Genomic DNA, 24,950 nt, shown 5'->3' with positions numbered 1-24,950 from the left:
TTCGCAATCAAAGCAAATCTGAGCTGTTTCAAGTATAATACTGCAGATACCTGTGGATAGGAACAATCTGATTTTCACATTGTGCATGTATTGATTTTTGATTGCTGAGATTATTCAGCAGATGAAAAGCACATATTCGTACTGTGAAATACTTCACTGAAAACTTGTACTCTATGAAACAAAGTGGAAACACCAATTCAGCTCACTCTAAATACTAAAGTAAGGATTCTTAGTTAACATCCTCCTTGTTTTAGAAGCATGTAATTAATGACTTGAGCCAGATAGTCTTAGAAGACCTACCTGATTTGATAAGGGATAAAAAAGGAAATATTGTATAAGGAGCAAAAAACACTCTACCTCAGCTTCCTCACCTCGTGGCATGAAGTTGAGACACAGCTCCAAGTCTCTTCCCTCTTCTCCACTATTGAAATTGAGCAGATGATTGAGAGCTGGTGAGTATCACGGGCTTCCGCAAGCAAGACAGGTGGCCTGGCGGACTGTATACAAGTGGATGAACCAGGTGTCATAAACAGATAGTTAAGGGTTAATGTCTCTTTTACCTGTAAAGGGTTAAGAAGCTCAGTGAACCTGGTTGACACCTGACCAGAGGACCAGTCGGGGGACAAGATACTTTCAAATCTCGGTGCAGGGAAGTCTTTGTTTGTGCTGTTTGTTTTGGGGGTTGTTCGCTCTTGGGGCTAAGAAGGGCCAGACATGCAACCAGGTCTTTCTCCAATCTTTCTGAAACAATCTCTCATGTTCAAAATAGTAAATACTAGCTAGAAAAGGCGGATTAGTCTTATGTTTGTTTTCTTAACTTGCAAATGTGTATTTTGCTGGAAGAATTTTTACCTCTGTTTGCTGTAACTTGTATCTTAGGCTAAGGGGGAGGGAGTCCTTCTAATCTATATAAGCTGAAGACCCTGTAAATATTTTCCATCCTGGTTTTACAGAGATAATTTTCACTTTTTCTTTCTTTAAATAAAAGCTTTCTATTTTAAGAACCCGATTGATTTTTTCCCTTAAGACCCAAGGGGATTGGGTCTAAACTCACCAGGGGATTGGTGGGGGGAAAGGAGGTGGTGGGAAGGTTAATTCCTCTCTATTTTAAGATAAAAGGAGTTTGGATCAGTGTAGCCTCTCAGAGTAACCCAGGGAGGGGAAAGTCTGGGAGGGGTAAGGAGGGGGAATGGTTTATTTCTCCTTGTTTTAAGACCCAAGGGGTTTGGGTCCTGGGTCCCTCAAGGAAGGTTTTGGTTGGACAGGGAGTGTACCAGACACTGGAATTTCTGGTTGGTGGCAGCGCTATGAGATCTAAACTAGGAATTAAGCTTATAAGGGTACATGCAGGTCCCCACTTTTTGGACGCTAAAGTTCAAAGTGGGAAAAATACCTTGACACCAGGTCTCAGTGTTTTAATGCTGGCTCTGACATTGGCTCCATCTGTGGCCTTGGAAAACTCATTTAATCTGTTTGTAAAATGTAGAAAGCAATGTTTATTTGTCTACTTCTCAGAGGTGTTGCGAGGATTAATTGGTTAGGGCTAGACTGCAGCAGCATTTAAGCCACAGCTTTGAATACAGAGAGGTGTGAAGCTGTACCTTACAAAGATGAAGGTGAGGGAGATTTTGTCTCATGCAGGCACAACCGCTGCTAGTGTTCCTCCTTGTGCCAGCAGGCTGAGGAATTTCAGAAGAAGATGGACAACTAGTAGTCCCCTCCTTAAGAAATGCTAGAAGTTAGGTAGGTCAGACAACAAAGCATTAGGGGAAATGAACTGGACAAGTGCAAGTAACTTCTTTTACTTCCTACCTGTTAGCAGGCAAATAGCATGTGGTAAGTTTTATCTTTTTATGTTTTTTGTTAACTAATAATTTTTAAAATAAGTTTTACTATATTTGATATAGACAGACCTAATTTTGATTCTTCAAGAGAAATGCATGATGCCAGAGTTTTCCTTCAAAGACTCAAAATCATCAGCGAGATTGATGCACTTAAAGAGAGAGGAAAAAAGACACCTACACTACATAGGTAAATTCAGTTTCCTACCCATCTCCAAAAGTGAGTGATTTGCTGAGGCCTCAATCTGAGCACATGCATAACTTTAAACATTTGAGTAGTCCCCCTGAACTATAACTGAGAATATACACACAGATAATTAGGAATATTCACATGCCCGTAATGGCTTTTTCCAAGTTCTTCGGGTTGATTTTTAACAGTTTCTTCAGTAGAAAAGCAAAGAGGAGGAAGGAGAGCAGAGTACCATTATTCAGCTGTGCTATTCTTTCTGAGATTGAGAATCAGCAGCATGTTGATACAAATATAGTGTTTTTTGCATGGTATCCTAATACAATTGTGTTAATATGGGTTCTACATTCCTGATACCTCACTCTTTTATTGCAAATGCAGAAAACAGCCTTCAGTGGAACTGTTCTGATAAACTACTGGAGATTTTGGCTTCGTGGAAAATTTGTGTCAGCTATTATATGTTCTTAAGTTTTCACCTCCTCTAGCAATTACAGTAACACATTCTCTTCCCATCATCTCCATTTCGTATTCTTTAACTTTACATGCAGTGAATGAGATAAATGCAGAAAATTTAGATGATGAATTATATTAGAATGTTTGCTTCTGGATGCAACAGCCTGTACATGTGATATACGTATATCTTAGTTTTTAATAACTCTATAGTCAAACTTCTTGATAATGCTACATTTATAACTCTTGATAGCCTTTTCAAAAATTGGTCTGTTGATGGTGGGGAAATGGGCAGGTTTTCATTTGTGCTATTCAGCTGTATGACTAGTTTTCTTGAACTGATTGCTAATACTGGCATTATACTGTACTTCCACAGTTGTTATTTTGAGGAACAATGGGACAGAGAGATGAGACTTTATTGAGATATAATGTAGAGCACACAAAAAAAAGATGTGTGAAATGTGGAATTACAAGGTTATTAAGGGAGCAGCTGTGGTTGATGAGGCAATTTCAGCTTTGTTGCTGAAATAGCAGCGACAGCATGTTGTGCAGAAGAAATATATATATCCAGTGTGCCTAGGCAGAAGTGCCAAATCAACATTTTTTTCCTTTTGTCAAAGTCACTGGGCTAGTTGCACTGGAGTCCCTTCTATTATCATGCTGAATGAACCCCTTCAGGTGTTAGACCTCTTGTCCTTACCTGTCTCAGGATAAACTGTCTCAGTTCTTCCACTCTTACACTAGGACCCAGGTCAATAATCTGCTTGTACAAATGGCTTAATGCCCTACAGGTACCTACATTTCCTCTAGTCAGGAACTTGTGATATTGACCAACAGATTTCTTAAAACACAGTAGTTTTATTTATAGCTGGAACAAGGCATCAGAGAAAAAGGGTTTTCTAACAACAAACAGCCTGCAGGCATATTTTGTCTCTCCTTCTCTTATGCTTCACTACAAGCTAAGTTAGATAGGCTTTCCTATTAAATTCAGGAACAGAACTGAGCCAAATTACATTTTCTTATGCGGTGAGTCAAGATCCTCCTGTGACCCATCCTGGTCACCATTGACAGAATGACCTGTTTTTCTTTTTACTCAGCTTGTCTGTCAAAATTTGGCTTTGGGGTATCTGAGCCCATTTACCATATTGTTCAATCATTTCTTTGTTTCAGAGACCAGGTGTGAAGCTTCAGGGTGCCTGAGTCTGTTTTCCCTGGTCTGATGGAGCATTCTGCTGGGCCTATCCAGGAGAATGTTCCCATGATGGCGGCTCTATTGTATCAGAATAGACCCACTCAGGCTTAATGTATTGTAATTTGAGCTGGTCAGAAATTTTTTCATTAAATATTTTTCACTGTAAAGTGTCAATTTGTAAAAATAGAACTTCCTGTGGAAACATGTCAGTTTCAGCGCATTTTTCATTTAGGGAAAATATGGAAAAAGTGCAGAATTAAATGTTTCAGCTTTTTAGTTTGAAACACCTTCATTTGACATTTGTTGTTTTATTTTTTTCAAGTAAATACAAAGGTTAAAATCAAAAATGGAACATTTTGATTTTGTTGAAATGAAATGTTTTGATTGGCCTTGTGCTTTTTATTCTGGATTTTTGGTTCATAAAAAAATTGAGGATTTTGGCTTTTCATCCCAATTTGGGATGGGAATTATTTTTTGAAATCTCGACATTTTTCAAGGGATGGGAAATCTGTTTCTCAGCCAGCTCTAATGATAATCATTTATCTTGATGGTTGAATCTCCCCTTTAGGTGAGAGTGATGAAAACTGAGTATATGAGGTTCCCTTTGGATGTGTCTTCATTAAGAGAAAAAGATGTGTTCTTAACTCATGTTAGTCACATCTCAGTAAAATCCTAGTAAAGGAATGAAGCTTGTAATTTTCACACAGTTAACTAAGTTGTGGTAAAGACTATGGGAGACCGTAGGATTTATTCATATTAAACTACCATCTACCTTCTCTTTCATTACAATTTTATCTTATGTTAGCTATCATGTTTCAGCTAACATGAGTTAAGAATACACCCTTTTTCCTTGAGAAGACAAGGCCTTTTTTAGTCAAGCACATATATCACAAGCACATAGAAGTCAAGCACATATATCACATTTTGGGATATGGATCTAATACACAATTACTGCAGGCATTTGCTGTCATATTTTATCATACCTTTCCCTTCTAGTAAGTAGGGGAAGGGGGGAATGTGGTAAAGAAGAAAAGTGGGGGCAGAGAAAGCCAGTGACCAGAGACCCAATCCATTCCCAAATGCAAATATGCAGTTTCAAGTAAAACTGTAAGTCAGTCCTTGGAAAACCATAAGTATGATTTCCCTGATCCTTTATCAGCCCTTAATGTAGCCAGCTGTGGCAGCAGTTCACATGTATATGGCTGCAGTCTCAGACAGAAGCTGAGCATTCTAAGTTTCTCTCAGAGGACTCACTGTGAAAGCACACATGTCACAGGACTAGCGAGCCAACAAAATGCTACCCCGTTCCACCAGAAGAACCCTTCTGGCTAGTTGGGAAATGGGAAGTCATCACAGGAAGAGGAGGTACTTAACAGACAGAGAAAAAACAAAAAAGAAACAGAAAGCAAATAAAATCACACAAACAACAAACAATATGAGAAAGAGAATAAAAAATGCTGGGTAAGGAAATCTCACAGAAGAAACAGCAGCAATTGTGCCCAGGCATTGCATCCACCAATTCAACATAAGTGGGCTCCAACAAAAAGGTTAGGAACCACTGTGTTAAGGCTACATGACTTGGCAATCAATCCAGCTTGTCAACAGTGCAATGGAATGAATGGACAAGCTTGACATCAAACTGAATACTCATTGAAGAGAGAGCTAGGATACTGCAGGTACATTTGTTAAGGCAGCAGAAAAAGTGCAGAGCCCAAAATCCCAATCTATCTGCTTCTAATATGCAAGTTCCCAGACAACATATGAAAACTGAATAGGTGGTTCATTGTTTTCTGTAATTAATTTCAGGACACAGAACCATAATATTAGACTCAATCATTGATGCTATGAAGACATATTCCAATTTTAACATGGCACCACATTTATTTTTTTCCACATACCACATTGTGTGACACCATCAGCTTTTACATCATTGCCACTCTTTTTAGTTTTTATTCTTTATTTTTATTAGCACCTTAGTGTGTCCTATATACAACCACCCACTTGTCATCCCAGTGTAAAGCAAATGTGACTGCATAGCAAATTAGTTACCCAAAGTAAAATATTACTTTTTGTGGCAACAGAGTGGAAGTTTCTGGAATAAGTTGGGGTGGAGCAGAGAAAGTCCAGAAGATGGGTGAAGATATAGCTGTTCGGTCTGCAAATACCCACATCCACAGGACCTGGAGCAGATTTGCTATTGAGATTTTACATTATACAGCAACCATGGAGTGACTAGTGAGATTCCCTATGCACAGGTTATTTACTTGGGATTTGTGCAAGTATCAGAAATTAGGTACATTTTTTCTCCTTCCCCCACCTCCCCCCCACCCAGAGGGAAAGAGTAAACTAGCTTAGTTTTAGATATGTGAATCTTCCTTTCTTATAAGACTTGTGGTTTACTTGCTCTGCAACTCTTAGTGTCTAATAGCAGCCTTTAGTTTCTGACCATACTTGTTGGCAGGCAGTTACATCATTTGGAAATTAAAAATACCCAAATATTTTTCAAAGCATTTTCAGAAACTTTGCTAAAGAAAACATTTATTTTTCTATTCTGTGTAAAAGCCAGCATTTCTATCTTAAAAACTGTTCAGTTCAGCAAGATACTTAAGCCCATGCCCAACTTCAATCACGTGAATAGTTCCATTGACTTCAGAAGGCCCAAATGCATAATGTGGATTTAAAATAAAAAAACAAAAAAACAACCCTGTCTAGGAGACAGAAAGCAAAGTGTAGGATGAAATGGTTAATTTTACAGCCCAGCAAAAGGTAAATAACCTTAGAATTCAATACTAATTTAATATACTTATTAATGCTCTAGATCCCAACCCCTGCTACCTATGAGTCACTCTCGATTACAGCCTGACCTACCCACAACATTTAAAGAAGGTGAGTCATAGAACATAGAGCTACATCAATATCATCCAACATCTAGCAGGTTTTATCTGTGGTTGTGATGCTTAAATGCTATTAATGGCAACAGTGGCTTTAGTTTATTCCATGACCGAGTATTGCACAACTGTCTGGGGAAGACACTTGCACACACACCTCATCAATATTCAGCTAAATGAAGCTATGAGATTTGTAACTGGCACCCTGGTATCCACTCTGCTGCATTGACTTCCAGTCCTCACAAATATACTTTCTTCAACCATCCATTGAGAGATGGCTGCATTGCATAGGGTATAAGAAATCTCTCACTAAGCAAAAGCTCCTGCTCTGTGACATCCTTGTCCGCTTACCTCACACCTGCTTTAAGTCCTGCCAACCAATCTTTTGTCATTTAACTTCAACCAAGAAGATATGAGTAGATACAATGGGCAGGCTCTAATTTAAACAACAAGAATCATATACATGGTCCCTGTGTCAAACCACCTGGTTTCTTGTTCCTTTGAAGACAGTGGGCAACTATCAACTGTATTAGGCCATTACATGAAAGATGGGTGCATCCATCTGATGCTAGAATGGAGAGTCAATGATTCACCGCAGTGCAAAGGCAGAAACCTCCAGATCATCAAACATATTGTGAACAAGTAACCCATCTTTTCATTTCCTGGAGGGATAGCAAAGATGCACTCTTCATCTCCTAAAGCCCTTTAATGGATTTCATACCTTTCTAATAACTTGTAAATGTTGTCATTTCCATACCAAAGAAGAATAATGCTCTAGATGGAAGGGGGAGGAGGAAGCAAGAGGTAGCATCATTTGCAGATGTGTGATGCGGTGTCCACTCCATTCCAGCTTTGAAAGGGTTTGTAAGGCTGAGGAGAGGGCCAATTAACTTGAAAGTCGTCACGTAAGGGAGAGCCAAGGATGGAAAGGCTGATTGGAGATGCAGATTCCTGAGAAGGAATGTGCAGAAAGGAAGGAATAAACCCAGGAAGCTGGCAGCAGAAAGAGGGCTGCCGGGGAAGTAGTCTTCAGACTCTTCCTGGGAGAAGGGAGGCTGTCGAGTTCAGTAGTATACAGTTATTCGCAGGGAGGAATCTGAGCTGGTACACCCAGAAAGTGGGGAGCCAGAAGCTGTAGTGTAAAGTCCAAGGAAAGAACAACTGAGTCCAAGGGAAAACAGGGCATCGTTGCCAGGTACATAGTTCCTGGACTGGAACCTGAAGTAATGCGTGGGCCTAGTTTCCCCTACCAGCCACTGGGGAAGAGGCACAGACCAGGCAGTGGTGCTCAAACTGCCTAATATGGTTGTCCAGTGGGCCTTTGGTACCCCAGAGGGGAGGATTGTTGTGACCTGCCAGAAGGCTGAGTCATGAAGGAGCACCACGAGTTCCAGAGAAAGAGAAAGTCCACAGGGAGAGGACCAGACAAACGGCGGCTTCAGACCTGTGAAGAGCTTATCCTCAGAGCAACCAGGAAGAGATGCCCTAGTGGTGAGTGGACCTCGTGATGACACAAAGATATTTAGGTTAGTAAAGACCAGAGGGGACTGTGAGGAACTTCAGAGAAACCTCAATAATCTAGGTGAATGGGCAACACAATGACAAATGAAATTCAATGTCAATAAATATAAAGTAATGCATACTGGAAGAAAAAAGGTTAACTACTTGCATACCTATTAGGGTTCTACATTAACTATATCAATTGAAGAAAGGGATCTAGGCATAATTGTACATGGCCCATTGAAGACATCTACTCAATGTGCAGCTCCACTCAAAAAGCAAAGATGTTAGCATGCATGAAGAATGGGACGGGGAATAACATGAATAATATTATAATACCTTTATATAACAGCCTCCACTGGAATTTTTTTTCAGTACTAGTCACTCCATCTCAGAAAGGATTGCACAGAACAAGAGGGGGTGGGGGGGCTTAGAGAAGATCAAGGACCTGGAAAAACTCTGATAGGAAGAGAGATTGTAAATATTGAGATTGTTTTTCTCAGAAAGGAGATATGATTAAAGTATATAAAATAATGGATGGTACAGAGAAAGCATAGTAGGAGCTTCTGTTCTCCCTGTATTTTAAAAAAAGGAACAAAGGGACAGTCATCGCAACCAATAGTATAATAATAAATCATGCCTGGCTCTCATGTAGCTTTTTTCATAAGCAGATCTCCAACTGCATTACAAAGGAGATCAATATCATTATCCCAATTTTACAGATGGGAAACTGAAGCACAGAAAGTGGAGGTGACTTGCCCTAGGTCACCCAGTAGGTCAGTGGCACACCCAAGCATAGAATCAAGTTCTCCTGAATGACAGTTTCATGCTCCAACCATTAGGAACACTGCCTCCCGTTTCACACAATATATAATGAAACTGAGCAATTCATTGGCACAAGAAGTCATTAATGCTGAGTAAGAGCAAAGTTCAAGAGGGGTGTGGACATTAACATAGATACTAAGAATGTACAGAGCTATTGTCATTAATGACAAACAATTTTGGAAGAGATTAAATCTCATGCTTTAAAAGGCTTAAATTTACCTCTAACAAATGAAGATCAGAATAAGATGTAATGGGGGCGGGGATGGGGAGAGAGATCCCCACATCTGCCAACTGCCGAGTTCTTACATCTGCCTCTGAAACAGCTGATACTGGCTGCTGTCAGAGACATGCTACTGAACTAGATGAACCTTGGGTCCGAGCCAATCTGTCAATTCCTATGTTCATACCATGAGAAAAGTACCTAAAAGGAGGGATATTGGAAATTACCCAGTCAGGATAATGATGTGGGATTCCTTCCTTTAGTATAAATAGCACATTCTGTACCCTCGGTTTCATTATTCTTTATGTGTGATATAAATGCTTTTAAATATGAAAGATGAGAGGAAGCCAAATTTGTGTGGACTGGGGGCAATTAGGGGACTCAAATGAGTGATGTCGCTTGAAATAAAGTACATTAGAGTGTTATTGGATTGGCCTTGTAAATTGTAGAAGTGAGGATCAATATTATGCCCTCCCTCAAAAAAAGAGTCATAACAGCGGCTCGAAGGCAAGTTAGAAAAAGAGCACTATACACTGCACATATAAACAATCCAAAACAGTATAGGCAGATGTCAGCCATAAAGATGCAATATTCATAAAAAAGGCAACATCAGGAAAGCAGTAGCAATTTATGGGTCCATCCCACTCCTGCAGAAGTCAGTTAATATTTCCCTGTAGACTTTCAAGAGGAAGATGGTTGGATTCCAGTGTACAGTGGATATCCAGTGTACAGGAAGCAAGAGAATGGTAATTTTTTTATCTCACATACAAAACAGATTTTAATGTGACTTGTTTGTGGATAAATGTAGAGCTAACATTAAGAAAAAATCAATGTGCTTTATCTTGTGATCGTTTTGAAAAAGCACGCAAGTTAATTAAGTATGATGATGAAGATGAAATTTGCAAGCACATGGTATAGATTTTGCCAAGAAAAAGGGAACAAACCATTTTTTAAATGCCTAAGCTCTGATGTTGTGAATTTTTAAAATATATTTATTTGAAATTCTCAATATGTTTCTACTGCATTCAGGGAACAATAAAAGAGCCCTCTTGTAACTAATTCTTGTGGAAGTTAATAAAATACTGTGTAGCCTAGCAGCTAAAGTGTCTATAAAATATCTCCAGGGAGGCATGGTCAAATCCTATTCATACTTTATTTATATAAACTCATTTCTTTCAATGAACGATTCATTCCTTTTTTTTTTATAAAGGAAAATAAAATAAAAGTAAAATGTAGCATCTAGTTGTGCTAGTTCCTCTGGCCTCCTCTGCTCAGCTTGTGCTGCTCCAGTGGTTCGAAAGACTCAGAGCTTGGCTGCATCTCCCTAGCTCAGAATACCCCTGTCATGGGGAAGTTCTCAGTGGGTACAGGGTCAGCCTAACTAACTCCTATGACATCCCCAGTTGTAGGTGGAACATTTCAGGGTGGAGTGGAGTGTGTGGTCACAATGAATTGTGCTCTGGCAATTCTCAGCAGGTTGATGGAAACCAGCTGGAGCTTGATGCAAATCTGGTTTCCATATAAGGGAGTCATAAACAGCATCCCCATCTCAGTTGCACCCAGAGCAAGCTGGGAGCCACTGACAATCCATCGCTTCATATATGGTTTTCTTATATAGCCATGTTGGACAAAGAACAATTCTGCCAGACACATGTGATATATTTAAAAACTCTAATAGGACCAAATTAGGCTTTAATGAAACCATTTAGACTACTAACCCTATCCTGAAACCATTGTTTCAGTAGATCTCAAAGTGACATATTTCAATCCACAAGTTACCTCCTTTGGGCCCTGGGGGACACTGCTTTACCTTAAGCAGTTTGAAGTGGGTAGATTGTGCAATAGAAACACTCCTCATTTTCCCATATATGCACCAAAAGGGGAAAATACAAAATCTTGGGCATAGCATTTTCATGATGCTAGATTGGTGGGTGATTAAAACTCACACAGATCTTCCTCCTTCCAGATAAGTCAGGCACATCCTGAATATCTGCAAGAAGGTAGAATAGCCCAATCAGCCACTCCAAGAAGACACTGTAATCTCAGCCTATTTCAGGACACTGGGCCTCATCCACACAAAATCATTTGAAGAACAGACCTACTCTGGAAAAAATTATCATGCAAAACTGACACTTTCTTCCTCAACATATCTGCTCTCTGTGTGCCTTTAAAGTCATAGCTACTGGCTTTAGTGACAATAATAAATATTCATTGCTTTTTATTCTTCTTAGCCCTGCAGAGCCAAAATAGCTGAGAGAGAGTGAGAGATCTGGATTCTATTCCATCTTTTGCATCATCAACTGAATTATTTGCTAAAGTTCCAACATGTTCAAAAGCTCTGAAAACAAAAGAATTGCACAGGTATCACTCAAGGCAGAATTTGGCCTTCAGAAGTATTGTAATTGGTGTTCATGTCTGATATGGAAAGAATCTAGCCTGTCTCTCAGAGCCCAGGGTGAGTTTGCAAGACTGTCAATTTGAAAAAAAATCTCTTTTTACTCTTAAATTGAGCACATTTGATATGGAAATCATTAAGACAACAACAATGTAATCTCATGGTGCCATATTAACAGAGTCCCATAAGAGGGCAAAACAATTTGAGTTAAAGAAGAACCTAGAGATTGTTGGGTAGTATGTATTAAGGGATAACTGTATGTACAGAGTGAAGGGGCCCACCTCTAAAACTACCCATTTCCACTGAAAGCTATGCAAACCATAGCCAAATTTCAATTTCACAATTAATCCCAGTTTCAGTGTGAACATTGTGCACAGCCCTAGCAATTCTTGTGTCATTGTCAGACCGATCATCTGGAAAGCAAACATTTGAGATGATTATGTGCAGTTAAATGTTATGACAGAAAACTCGTTAGAAGAAGGTAGATTCCACTAGCAAGTAATTTAATATAAAAGATTTACCATTTCCATAAAATCAACTAAATCAACTACTTGATGTCAGCAGTTTCAGTATATCCATTATTGGGATTGGCAAGCATGCCTAGAAAATCTGACTCATAGTATGACAGGATTAAACTGTTGAAACCAGTGGGAGACAGACAGACACACACACACACACACACACACACACGAGTACCTACTCTGTGTGATAGAATACAAGGGATTTATACAAATCATCCTATAAGCAGTGATCATTATTACCACAGTGCCATCTAATGGTAAACTGAGGAATCTACATAAATTAGTTCCAAATTGCAATGGATATAACTATGTATAAGCGATTTGATTCCCTATTAAGACACAAAGAAAACAAATTGCTTTTCTTGTTTTTCTATAATTTTGTAATTAAATGTGTAGTATTTATTTCAGATTTTTGTACTTTATATAAAAACTGTTGAATGACATAAAAACCAAATACATGTGCCATTCCCAATCAAGAAATAAACCCTTCTGTATTTAACATATCAAAAATCCAATACTAAATATTTCACATAGCATTCAACTGCAGAGCATGTATCATAATTTTGTAACAATTACACATGTGTGTTCTCCCTGCTATCTCAAATATATTTGTTATATCTGTGGTCTGAATAATTACTTTGCTAAGTATTTTAAAAGTTCCATTGCTCTGTTAATATATATGAGCATCCTAGATTCGAAAAAATAATTTGATAAATCTGCTTGGGATTTCATGCAGCATAATCATGTAGCTGTGTCAGATGTATCAGTCCAAAGATAAAATTTCCTTCCTATTTGGGAGACATTGCCTGTGGCTTGCTACTGTGTTCTATACTTCCCCTCACACAGACACACACGCACACGTATTCACTCAGATATTTTAGTTTTTATTTTAATATACTGAAAAATTCCTACAAACAATGTGTAATTCTACAAATCAGTTTAATGGTAACAGGATTCATCAGACCGCTAAAGCTGTTGAAAAGGATACAATTCTGAGGATATATGTGATTTCACAAGTAAAAATGACTGATATTTAAAATAGTTTTAAGCTATTAATACCATTCAGCCCAGCTGGATTAGTCACCAGGCACTGCACTTGAATCTAGCTTCAAAATTAGAAATAATATACTTGTGCTTTCCAAACTAAATAGGTATTAAATACCATGTTATAGGGCTTATTGGAGAAATGTTTTCACTTCTGAAGTAATAATGAATAATTCTGAGGCACTTTTTATCCCAGTTGAGTCTTCAAAGCAGATTAGGAGAATACTTTCTTTTACTTGTGCTTAAATATTACTGAAAGAGAGGACTAACTGATGGCATCAGGCACCTGGAACTTTGACCCTTGCCTTTCCTAGAGGATAAAAACAAGCAGATAACATCTGAAACTTCTGATAACGTAAATCATCAACAACTCCTTTAGCGAGGGAAGTCCACTTCCCACCTCAAATATGCAGTAGCCTGAACAAATTCAAGAATCATTGCTCCAGGGCAGCGTTTCTCAAACAGGGCTCTGCGGACCCCTGGGGTGGTCTGGGAAGGTACTCCAGGGGGTGGTGGTCCCTGTTATTCAATTCTCCCCCTCCCTCTTTCAACTCATCCCTCTCCCTCCTAGCGCCTCTTGCACGTTGGAGAACAGCTGTTCAGCGGCGTACAGAAGACACTGGGAAGGAGGGGGAGGAGCGGGTATGGGGTGTGCTTGGGGGAGGGGGCAGGGAAGAGGAGGGGCAGGGATAGAGTGAGGGCAGGAAGAGTGGGGGAGGGGTAAGGCCTTGGAGGAAGGGGTGGAGTGGGGGCAGGGCCTGCAGCTGAGCAGGGGGCTTGAGGGTCTATGAAAAAATTTAAATCAAAATTGGGATCCTCAGGTTGCTAACATTTGAGAACTGCTGCTCTAGGCCAACCATGTTCCAAAACACTGCCCAACGTCAAATTCCCACTTTTTAAGCACACTAATTCAGAAGTCAGCACATCCCCCAGCCCTCAAAAAAAACCACCTACAGTTTTCAGTGCCACTTGTTAGCTTCCATCATCTGTGATTCATCTCCAGCAGGCTTCAGACAAGGCCACCATTCACTTGCTGCCCTGCTGGATGAATGCTTCCTTTTCCACAGACTGGCAGGGAAGTATTATTCTCATCCTGCTGGTCCTGCCTGTAACATTTCATACTGTTTATGGTCATATACTCCTATGCCACCTCTAAGAAGCTGCAGAAATGAACAGAAACACCCTGAAATGACTTGAGTCCTTCCTCCCAGACTCAAAACAGCGAACTAAGACAACTGTTCCTCCACTTCCAACATTCTCACCCGTGGAACCCCACGTGCCTTATTTTTCCCACCTATCTTATTTTACAGCTGTGTGAACTGTTGGGATAAGTGGTAAGGCAACTGAGTGTCTGCATTACACAGGGGGCATTCAGCTCCACATATCCTTTATATCAAACATAAACACCACCATCGCCTAGACTTTTCAGTGCCTTGCCAAAACCAGTACCGGGATGAAGGATGAAGAGTAACTGCCTGAAGCCTAATCTAGGCAAGACTAAGGTGATGCTGGTAGAATGGGGGAAGAAGTTCAACATAAAATACTTGTCTCCTCTATAATGTCCCCCACTATCAAGGGCATTTGCCTGCAAACTGTTGAGTTGGCCAACAGACTTGCGGGTCCTTTTACATTCAAATACAATTGGATGCCAAAATAGCCACCATGGCAAAAACTGTCTACTAACATTGTTGCCTGTCCAGAAGCATCTCAGACAAAGATCCATGTGTTTCAGGCTTGATCATTGATATTTGTCAAAGGTCAGAATGAAACCCCTGCTCTACATTAAGTCATAGTAATATTTTATACTTCACTTTGAAAAGGTAGATAATCTAATTCTGTATTCTTGAAGCTTGTGTGTTTCTTGCTTTTACCTTTACTAGACGTGTGAATCAGTGGTCATATATTCTAGTATCAGTCAGTTTCACCACAATATATCTTTTAAAACAGGGTATTTGAATGCATATGCAGCAGAGATTGTTGAAAAATGTGCTTCCACCTCCTAGTCATTTTCAGAATGTCTGTAGTGATTACCCAACATTGTGTCTGCAGTGAACCATCTTTTTCACTTTTATTTTCTATTATTAATACTTTGGAAGAAGCTTTCTGTCAGGATTTTCCCCCCCTAATGTCTGCGCACAACCTTCTGTCATCCTTGCACCATTAGGATCTGAGGTTACTTATTGTGGCAGTTTCTCTTTCTCATTCTTGACTATACATATGTGCACCCTTTATTTATCTAATGTATCTGTTCAGGCAATTATTATGTGCTCATTACCATACAAGCAGAACACCTTAAAAATTCTAAAAGAAACAAAAGAGATATTCTTTTCATTCTCTCTTCTCCCTTGCTGTGCATGTATGTGTATGATTAATGTGTGTATATATGTATGTACTTCTGAAATCTCATAATGTTCTTCAACTCTGATAGTTATGTATCCCTCAGAAACTCTGTGATTCAAGAATATACCGTCTTCTCTAGATGCTTAAAATACTTATGACTTCTGCTACACAGTGAGTGTAGGGGTACGTCTTCACTACCCGCCGTATCGGCGGGTAGCAATCGATTGCTCGGGGATCGATATATTGCGTCTCATCTAGATGCGATATATCGATCCCTGAATGCGCTTATATCAATTCCGTAACGCCACCAACCCGAACGGAGTTGCGGAATCGACAAGGGGAGCCGCGGACATGGATCCCGCGCCATGAGGGTGGCGAGTAATTCGATCTTAGATACTTCAACTTCAGCTACGTTATTCACGTAGCTGAAGTTGCGTATCTAAGATCGATTTTCCCCGGTAGTGTGGACAAGCCCTAGAATTACAGTGGAAGTGGCAGTGACTGCTACACCTAATGTGAGCATCTAACCCATTGTTTCCAGTTGCTAATAACTTTCTGAACTGTTCACATTTTGCACTGGAAATTTACAGGTTCAGTCTCTTCCTGAATGTTATTTATTATCATTATTAGATACTTTATTTTGGTAGAAAGATTGAACATAAGCAGGTGCTCCTCCACCCTGAAGGAAAGTGAAAAAAGATTTTTTTTCCTATATAAAAAATATTCTTTCAACCTCTTTAAAAACAGATCTACAGACAAAATGGTTGGACTTTTTATGGAGCGAATAGACTAAACAGACTGCTATGCATCATATCAAGTGGATATGAGGCAGATGTGAAACTTACAGGGGAGGCTTTTTTTTCCTTTTGACCTTATTCAAAGAGGGGCCAGTGATGGCTCCATTCTTTTCCAGAGCAACAGAGATTTCCAGAAAGGTGCTGCTCAAAGCCTAATATCTCCTGAGCAGCAGGGATTTCCATTCCCTTTTTCGAGAATAAGGGCTCTTCAGGGAAGGTTGCAGACAGCCCAGCTCTTCCCTATTGCACAGCACAAGGATTCTTAGAGTTCATTCACATCTGAAGCCTACGGCTCTTCAGACTAGTCAGGAACTGTCATGTCATGTAGTGGGATGATTGTCTAGCTTTGTTTCATAAACCTGGTAACACAGATTGACACTTGGCTCTTCATTCTGACCTCCTGTTTGTTGTTACTGCTATAGACAGAGCGAAGACAGAAGTACTGATATTTAACAACTGTGAAAAACAAAAGTCTAGTTATTTCAGTTCTACCTCAAAAATGGCATTTTGATACTCAGTAGATCAACCACTTGTCTCTTCTCAGAATCATATCTCCTAACTTTACTGAAACATGTTCAGCTTTTTTTTTTTGTATTTTCAGCCTTGACGCTTTGGAAGAATGAACTGGATTATTTTCTAGTTTATGTACCATCAACAGAATTATTAACTAGCTTCCACTGTCCAGGCTACCTATGCAATCCCCTTGAAGGTAATGTGGTTGCATAGGCTTAACAGAAGGCAACATTTAGCCTGCACAATTCATGGTATATTATTATTGGTGACACTTCACTAATTAGAGAGAAAGCATAGCTTGGATATCAAATCCTAAAATGATTTCACCGGACTGGCGGTTTGGAACACCCATATTTCACTTGTAAACTGAGTAAATTTGATATGAAAATTGTTGTGACAATGAATATGAATAATGTGTCATTGTTCAACATAGTTGTGCTTTAAGTCTAGACTTACAACTCACTCTAAGTATATCTTCTCTAACTACACATTCTGATCTATGAAACGTCATGAAATAGTGAGGCAGGACAGAGTGTAGGGGAGAAGGCTAGAGTTCCTGTAGTTTGCCTTTGACCTAAATCAAGCTGACAAGTCAAGCTGTTCTTTTCATCTTGTGGTGTTCTTGAGCAAAGGCACCCAAACTATGTGAAAATTTTAGGAAAGGGATAGACAAGATATATCTACAAGGATCTGAAGCTCAGGCCTTTCAACTCATTTTCATTTGTGACTCAAATCAAATTTGAACCCAGATCTCTACCTGCACTGACCCACTGTGCCATTAATATTTGACAAAGAGTGTTCTTTACTGAATTTCTGAAGTTAGAGTCTGATCCTGCTCATTTTAAAACCAATTGTGAAAGTTACACTTACTCCCATGGGAAAAGGATCAGTACTTATACAGCCCCCATCACTATAGTATATGACCATCTCACAATCTTTAATGTAAATTCGTCCTCAGAACACCCCTGTGAGATAGGGAAGTGCTATGATCTCCATTTTACAAATGGGGACCAAGACACATAGAGGATAAGTGACTTGCATAAGGCCAGACAGGAAGTTTGGGGTGGAGCAGGGAATTGACTCTAGCTCTCGCTACTCCAAACCTGGCATCCAAATTGTTGGCCCATCCTTCCTCTCTGAAACTGGATTGATGTGCCCTGCCTCAGTTTTATCCCTGGACTCATGCCATTACTGAACTAATTAAATTGAACCCACATTAGAAATAAAAATGTTTTTATTAAGAACCTGCTAAAATATGAAAACATGCCACAAGAGTAGTTAACATAATTCCTTAACTTTGACCTCCTCTATTAGAATCCCTGTATTATTGTACACTAGTATTTTCTGAAAATTCTTCTACATTTTCTTTATTTCATTAAGGTTGAAGATTGTTCTTTTGGAAAGAAACTACATTTTCTTTGATAAGTATACCACGGTGGTTCATAGTTTGGGTGCAGAAATTTGTATGAAGAAGGCCTGAGGGTTTGAGAATAAAAGTCATGAAATATGCATTGTAGAAAAGAAGGTTTAAAAGTAGTGCAAAATTTGTATGCAAAATCCCCAGCTGAATATTTTAAGAGTCTAAATCAGATCCACAGTAATTCAGAAGGGCGAGAGCAGGGAGGGGATATCGCAGATCACAAAGTCCTTTTTCAGGTAGATTTTAGGGGGGTTATAAATCAGGAAATTAGTTAGGGAAGTGGATTGGACTGAAGAAATCATGGATCTAAAGGTGGAGGAGGCCTGGAATTACTTTAAGTCAAAGTTGCAGAAAATATCAAAAGCCTGCATCCCAACAAAGGGAAAAAATTCATAGGCAGGAGTTGTAGACCAAGCTGGATGAGCAAGCGTCTCAGAGAGGTGATTAAGAAAAAGCAGAAAGCCTACAAGGAGTGGAAAATGGGAGAGATCAGCAAGGAAAGCTACCTTATTGAGGTTAGAACATGTAGGAATAAAGTGAGAAAGGCCAAAAGCCACGTAGAGTTGGACCTTGCAAGGGGAATTAAAACCAATAGCAAAAGGTTTTATAGCCATATAAATAAGAAGAAAACAAAGAAAGAAGAAGTGGGACCCCTAAACACTGAGGATAGAGTGGAGGTTAAGGATAATCTAGGTATGGTCCAATATCTAAACAAATACTTTGGCTCAGTCTTTAATGAGGCAAATAGGAGCTTAGGGATAATGGCAGGATGACAAATGGGAATGTGGATATGGAGTAGATATTACCACATCCGAGGTAGAAGCCAAACTTGAACAGTTTAATGAGACTAAATCAGTGAGCCCAGATAATCTTCATCCAAGAATATTAAAAGAACTGGCACATGAAATTGCAAGCCCATTAGCAAGTATTTTTAATGAATCGGTAAACTCAGGCGTTGTACCGTATGACTAGAGAATTGTTAACATAGTTCCTATTTTTCAGAAAGGTGGGGAAAAGTAATCCAGGTAACTACAGACCTGTTAGTTTGATATCTGTAGTATGCAAGGTCTTAGGGAAAAAAGTAGTTAAGGACATTGAGGTCAATGGTAATTGGGACAAAATACAACATGGTTTTACAAAGGGTAGATCATGCCAAACCAACCTGATCTCCTTCTTTGAGAAGTTAACAGATTTTTTAGACAAAGGAAACGCAGTGGATCTAATTTACCTCGATTTCAGTAAGGCATCTGATATGGTTCCACATGGGGAATTATTAGTTAAATTGGAAAAGATGGGGATCAATATGAAAATTGAAAGGTGGATAAGGAACTGGTTAAAGGAGGGACTACAACGGGTCATACTTAAAGGTGAACAATCAGGCTGGAAGAAGGTTACTAGTGGAGTGCCTCAGGGATCGGTTTTGGGACCAATCTTATTTAATCTTTTTATTACTGACCTTGACACAAAAAGTGGGAGTGTGCTAAAAAATTTTGCGGATGACACAAACTGGGAGGTATTGCCAATACAGTGAAGTACTGGGATATCATACAGGAATATCTGGATGACCTTGTAAATTGAAGTAATAGTAATAGGATGAAATTTAATAGTGAAAAGTGCAAGGTCATGCATTTAGGGATTTAACAAGAATTTTTGTTATAAGGTGGGGACTCATCAGTTGGAAGTAACAGGAGGAAAAGGACTTCAGAGTATTGGTTGATCACAGGATGACTATGAGCTGCCAATGTGATATGGCTGTGAAAAAAGCTAATGAGATCTTGGGATATATCAGGCAAGGTATTTCCAGTAGAAATAAGAATGTGTTGGTACCGTTATATAAGGCATTGATGAGACCTCATCTGGAATACTGCATGCAGTTCTGGTCTCCCATGTTTAAGAAGGGCTACTAGGATGATCTGAGGAATGGAAAATTTGTCTTATGAAAGGAGACTCAAAGAGCTTGGCTTGTTTAGCCTAATCAAACGAAGGCTGAAGGGAGGTATGCTTGCTCTCTATAAATATATCAGAGGGATAAATACTAGTGAGAGAGAGGAATTATTTAATCTCAGTACTAATGTGGACACAAGAGCAAATGGATATAAATTGGCCATCAGGAAGTTTAGACTTGAAATTAGATGAAGGTTTGTAATCATCAGAGGAGTGAAATTCTGGAACAGCCTTCCGAGGGGAGCAGTGGGGGCAAAAGACATATCTGGCTTAAAGACTAAGCTTGATAATTTTATGGAGGGGATGGTATCATGAGATAGCCTAATTTTGACAATTAATTGATCTTCGACTATTAGCGGTAAATATGCCCAGTGGCCTGTGATTGGATGTTAGATGGGGTGGGATCTGCGTTACTACAGAGAATTCTTTCCTAGGGGTCTGGCTGATAAGTCTTGCCCACATGCTCAGAGTTTAGCTGATTGCCATATTTGGGGTCGAGAAAGCATAGGCCCTGGGGGGGGGGTGTCTTTCTCTGCAGCATGGGGCACGGGTTACTTGCTGGAGGATCCTCTGAACCTTGAAGTCTTTAAACCATGATTTGAGGACTTTAATAGCTCGGACATAGGTTAGGGGTTTATTACAGGCGTGGATGGGTGAGATTCTAGGATGGAGGAACGTTTTTAGAAAATTAAAATACTGAATTGTACCCACAGAATTGTACTTGCTATTGGATATATCCTATCATGTAAATTTATTCAGTTTCATTCTATCTTTCTTTCATAAATGTGAGTTTTATATTGACAATTACCTGTGTTGATAGACATACTTTTTGTGCATGCAGTTTAGGAAAAGAGCTTGAAAATCTAGTTCATTGTTTTACAATCAAATATGTTTTCACAGAATCATATAATCATAGATTATTAGGGTTGGAAGGGATCTCAACTGAATTGTGCCAAACACTCTGGGGCAGATTCTCTGTGTTATTCCACTCCCTTTGGGGCATTCATGTGGTGCAAAGGAAGTAGACATTGACCTTAAATCCCTGCATGGGGAAACCCCCATAAGGGAATCCTGAGCAGGTGCAGAGCTAACATAGCATGCCTCTCTGCTCACATTCCCTAGTGCAAAGGGTTGAGCTGGAGATAGGGAGAGGCGGGTGTGTCTGTAGCTGATCTATGGCCTCTTGAGGACTCTGGCCAGTTAGTGTAAGTTAGAGCAACCCATAGTCCATTTGAACTGTCAATCAGGGAGCCATAACCAGCTCCAAGATGCTCCCCCTCTTTGCTGTCCCCAACGTAAAGTGGATGCAGCAAAATATCTGGGCCATTCACTTTAAAGAAAGAACTAAATGGGATTATTAACATTCATAGAAAGAAGCAAATGATTCAGTGGACATAGAGTAGCAGACAATCTAGATGTCATCAATATGGATATAGTAAAACTTCTGCATACCATACCCCAGATACCTGATAATTTTATGCTGACAGGTAGCTTCAAAAGTCGAAAGCTCTTAGAGGAAACAGTAGGGAACATATTTTTATGCCATAACAAAGAAAATCTGTAATGTTTTGAAGAACTTTGAATTCAGACATGAGTTAAATAGCCTTAAGGACTGGATGAATGAAGAATAAAAGAATATAATAGGAAACTTCTAAACACATCTATAAAGAGAAAAGAAGCCAAAGCCTAGATGATAGTAGCTCCTGAAGGAGGCCAAGAGTCCAATGAGATCGTTACAGATAATCCAGGCAAAGCAGGAGGGCGGGGGTGGAATTGATCACAAACTAATATAAGCAGATGAAAAAAAATGCCAACTTCAACACCACAGGAACAATCAAAGAGACAAAATAACTGTCAAGTAAGTGCAATAGTTAGCAGCAGAAGATGAACTAGGCAAACAGCTAAAGCAAATACTCTCAAAACATATACCTATTGTAAGATCCGTCTTCTTCATTCCCACAAAATACAGTTCCATGAAGCAAACATAACAGCTACACCAGACAGAAAGCAAGGCAGCAAAAGGACCATAATTATTACATGGTGTATGTGTTGCTGAGCTGTACCCTTTTTCCCTATGTGTCTTTTTGCCTCCTTTCCTGGAAGCATGAAGACCTTAGTTAGTCTTGTGCTACTTCTCTTAATCTCTCACACCCTCACCAGCATTTCTCGGAAGAAAGAAAGAAGGAGTAAACATGGAGAAAAGGAAGAAGGGGAAAAAGGATGGAAAGGGAAGGACCTTAAACAATTACAAAAAGAATATCCTTTTACTATGGGATACTGGGAGATGATAGCCCTCCAGCTTTCCTACTGATAGCTCTCCACTGTGGATAAGAAAGAAAGAAAGAAAAATTAGAGCAGGGGAATAGATCCTGGGTTTCCCACATTCGAGGGCGGAACCACAAGACTACAGAGTCAGTCCCATGTTTCCTCTTTCTCTCTTTAGCCTAATGACTCTCTCATTATTTATCTACCATCTTTCAGCTTCAATAGAGGAGATTGAAAGAACTCCGAATCAGATTACAGCATTCAAGAGGTAGTAAATCCCTTCTCCCACTCCTGGTAAAGGCAGGACTTGACCCAGCAATTTTCCACATCCCAGATGAGTACCCTAACCACTGGGCTAAAAGTTATGAGGGAGGTGGGCAGCCTTCTCCCCCTGCTCTGGCTTCTTGCAAAAATGGTGTAGCTGCCTAATGCCAAGACAGGGTTTGCAGCTAAGAATCCTGAGGGAGGGACCTCCCTACAGCCAAGCTTGCATCCCTGAAAAAGTTTGCATGCATGCTTTCTGCTTGGCATCTCCCATTGGCTGCCTTAAGTGAGGTGCTGCATTGTATGCTGGCTTTTGTGAATCCCATTCTGAGTCACCTATCTCTCCCCATTCATTGTATAGAGCAGGGGTGGGGAACCTATGGCCTGCAGGCTAGATCCAGCCCACTGCTTAATTTCATCAGGCCAGCAGTAAGTCTCTGCGCCACAGGCGGGAAGCCCCAAGCCTCAATGCCGGCCATTTCCAGGAGCAGTTCAGACCCCGGGGAGGCAGGGAGCCTACCTTAGTCTCGCTGCACCACCGACCAGGAGTTGCCTGACGAAAGTGCCACCCAGCCAGAACCCAAACCTCCTGCCCCAAGTCAAAGCCCCCTCTCGCACCCTAACTCCCTCCCAGAGCCTGCACCCCAAATCTCCTCCTGCACTCCAACCCCCTGCCCCAGCCCTGATCCTGCTCCCCAAACCCCTCATCCCCAGCCCCACCTCAGAGCTAACACTCCCAACCGGAGCCCTCACTCCCTCCTACTTCCCAACCCTCTGCCACAGCCGAGAGCCTCCTCCCACCCCTGAACCCCTCATTTCTGGCCCCACCCCAGAGTCTAGGGGAAGATCTGAGCCTCCGCACCCCAAAATGGGGATGGATCCTTGAGCACCGGCTTGCTTTGTATTGCTGCAACTACATAAATTGATTAAATAGAACACTAATATAATTAGCATTTCACAAACCAGAAAACAGTCATTTTAACTGACTTTAAAAACACTAATTACATCCAGTGCTGCACATCTGATGAATGAAAGGCTCCTGTTGATTTCAGCAGGAGCTACATACACTGCAGTTCCTGCTCTGTACCGCTAACAAAAATTAACACATCAGGATTATTTGCCTAATATAAAAGAGCCTAGGAACCTGTATAAAGTGCTAGTAAAGCATTGATCTCCAGGGTCAGAATCCACATTATTCTGAGAAACAAGCATTTATAATAGGCACAGGCCGCAGTTCTGAGTCCCTTCAGTGGTTGCTGGGAGGCAGAGGAAAAGAAAGTAATGAAAAGCACCATCTTCAGTAATGGTAAATATGAAGAGAGTCATCCAAAAACTGAAAATCTAGAAGGAAAATTCTCACTTGTGAAAATGAAGCTGTCACTTAGAAGGATGAATTATGATCTGAGATGGATTAAAGTACCAAAGACCCACTCCTGGAAGCCGTAACCTGTGTGTGTAGTGCTTATTCAGGGAACAATTATATTTTCTCCATGAATTCCATTTTTGGTGTCTTCAGTATTATTTCCCTGTCATTGGACGTTTTTAAAAACAGGTTAGACAAACATCTGTCAGAGGTGGTCTAGGTATATTTTTGTTCTGCCTCATAACAGAGGATGAAATCTAATGACTTCTTGAGGTCACTTCCAGCCCTATATTTCTATGAGTCTGTGCTAATAACTAGCTTTCAGTTTATTACTAAAATTAACTTCTGTTTGAGATGATATTATCAGAATGTCAGAGGTGGCAGAAGCATCGTTGAAAAGAGGGACAGAGAGAAAAAAGGGAAGCAATAACCCTAATTCATAACTTCTCCCCAGTTGGACCCCAGGTGCTGTGGCAGCAACTGCAGCCTCTCCAGGTCCTGCTCTTGGCCCCATTCCCTCCCCCCACATGTGACAGAGGTGTGCCCTTCCTACTGCTGTGGGAGGAGGACTGGCTAGAATCTGATAGGCTCTCAGCTACCAATCAATCAGCCAATGGGGAGGAAGTAAGTGTATCTAGGTGGTGTGGGTGGCATTAGAATGGAAGAGAAGTCAAGCAAGGGTGGAAATATAGATCAGCCCCCTGAATATTTCCATTGCACGCTGGTTCTGCTGCCCTTGAAGAACACTGTATCTCTGAAGATACTTTTTCCCCAGAAGTACTACCAACAAAGGCAAATTATGGTTACTCTTTTACTAAATATTATATTATTTACATTTTTAAATTACTAGTTTAAAAAACAGATAGCTAAGGATTAATGTCTCTTTCACCTGAAGCACCTGACCAGAGGACCAATCAGGAAATAGGATTTTTTTTCAACTCTGGGTGTAGGGAAGTTTGTGTCTGAGTCTTTGTCAGTCCG

General features: G+C 40.1%; 1 long non-coding RNA gene across 1 annotated transcript in view; it reads right to left on the bottom strand.

Moving 5' to 3' along the window:
- Positions 1–390: 390 nt before the first annotated feature.
- LOC115648252 overlaps positions 391–24,950 on the bottom strand; it is a 199,424-nt gene continuing 174,864 nt past the window's right edge. The window contains exon 3 of the long non-coding RNA XR_003999501.1: positions 391–497. This is a non-coding gene — a long non-coding RNA (uncharacterized LOC115648252). The remainder of the gene's footprint in view (positions 498–24,950) is intronic.

The sequence above is a fragment of the Gopherus evgoodei genome, chromosome 3, assembly GCF_007399415.2.
Source record: "Gopherus evgoodei ecotype Sinaloan lineage chromosome 3, rGopEvg1_v1.p, whole genome shotgun sequence".
NCBI classification, from domain to species: domain Eukaryota; kingdom Metazoa; phylum Chordata; order Testudines; family Testudinidae; genus Gopherus; species Gopherus evgoodei.
Note: the sequence above shows the minus strand (reverse complement) of the source record. Positions and strands in the feature narration are given on the sequence as shown.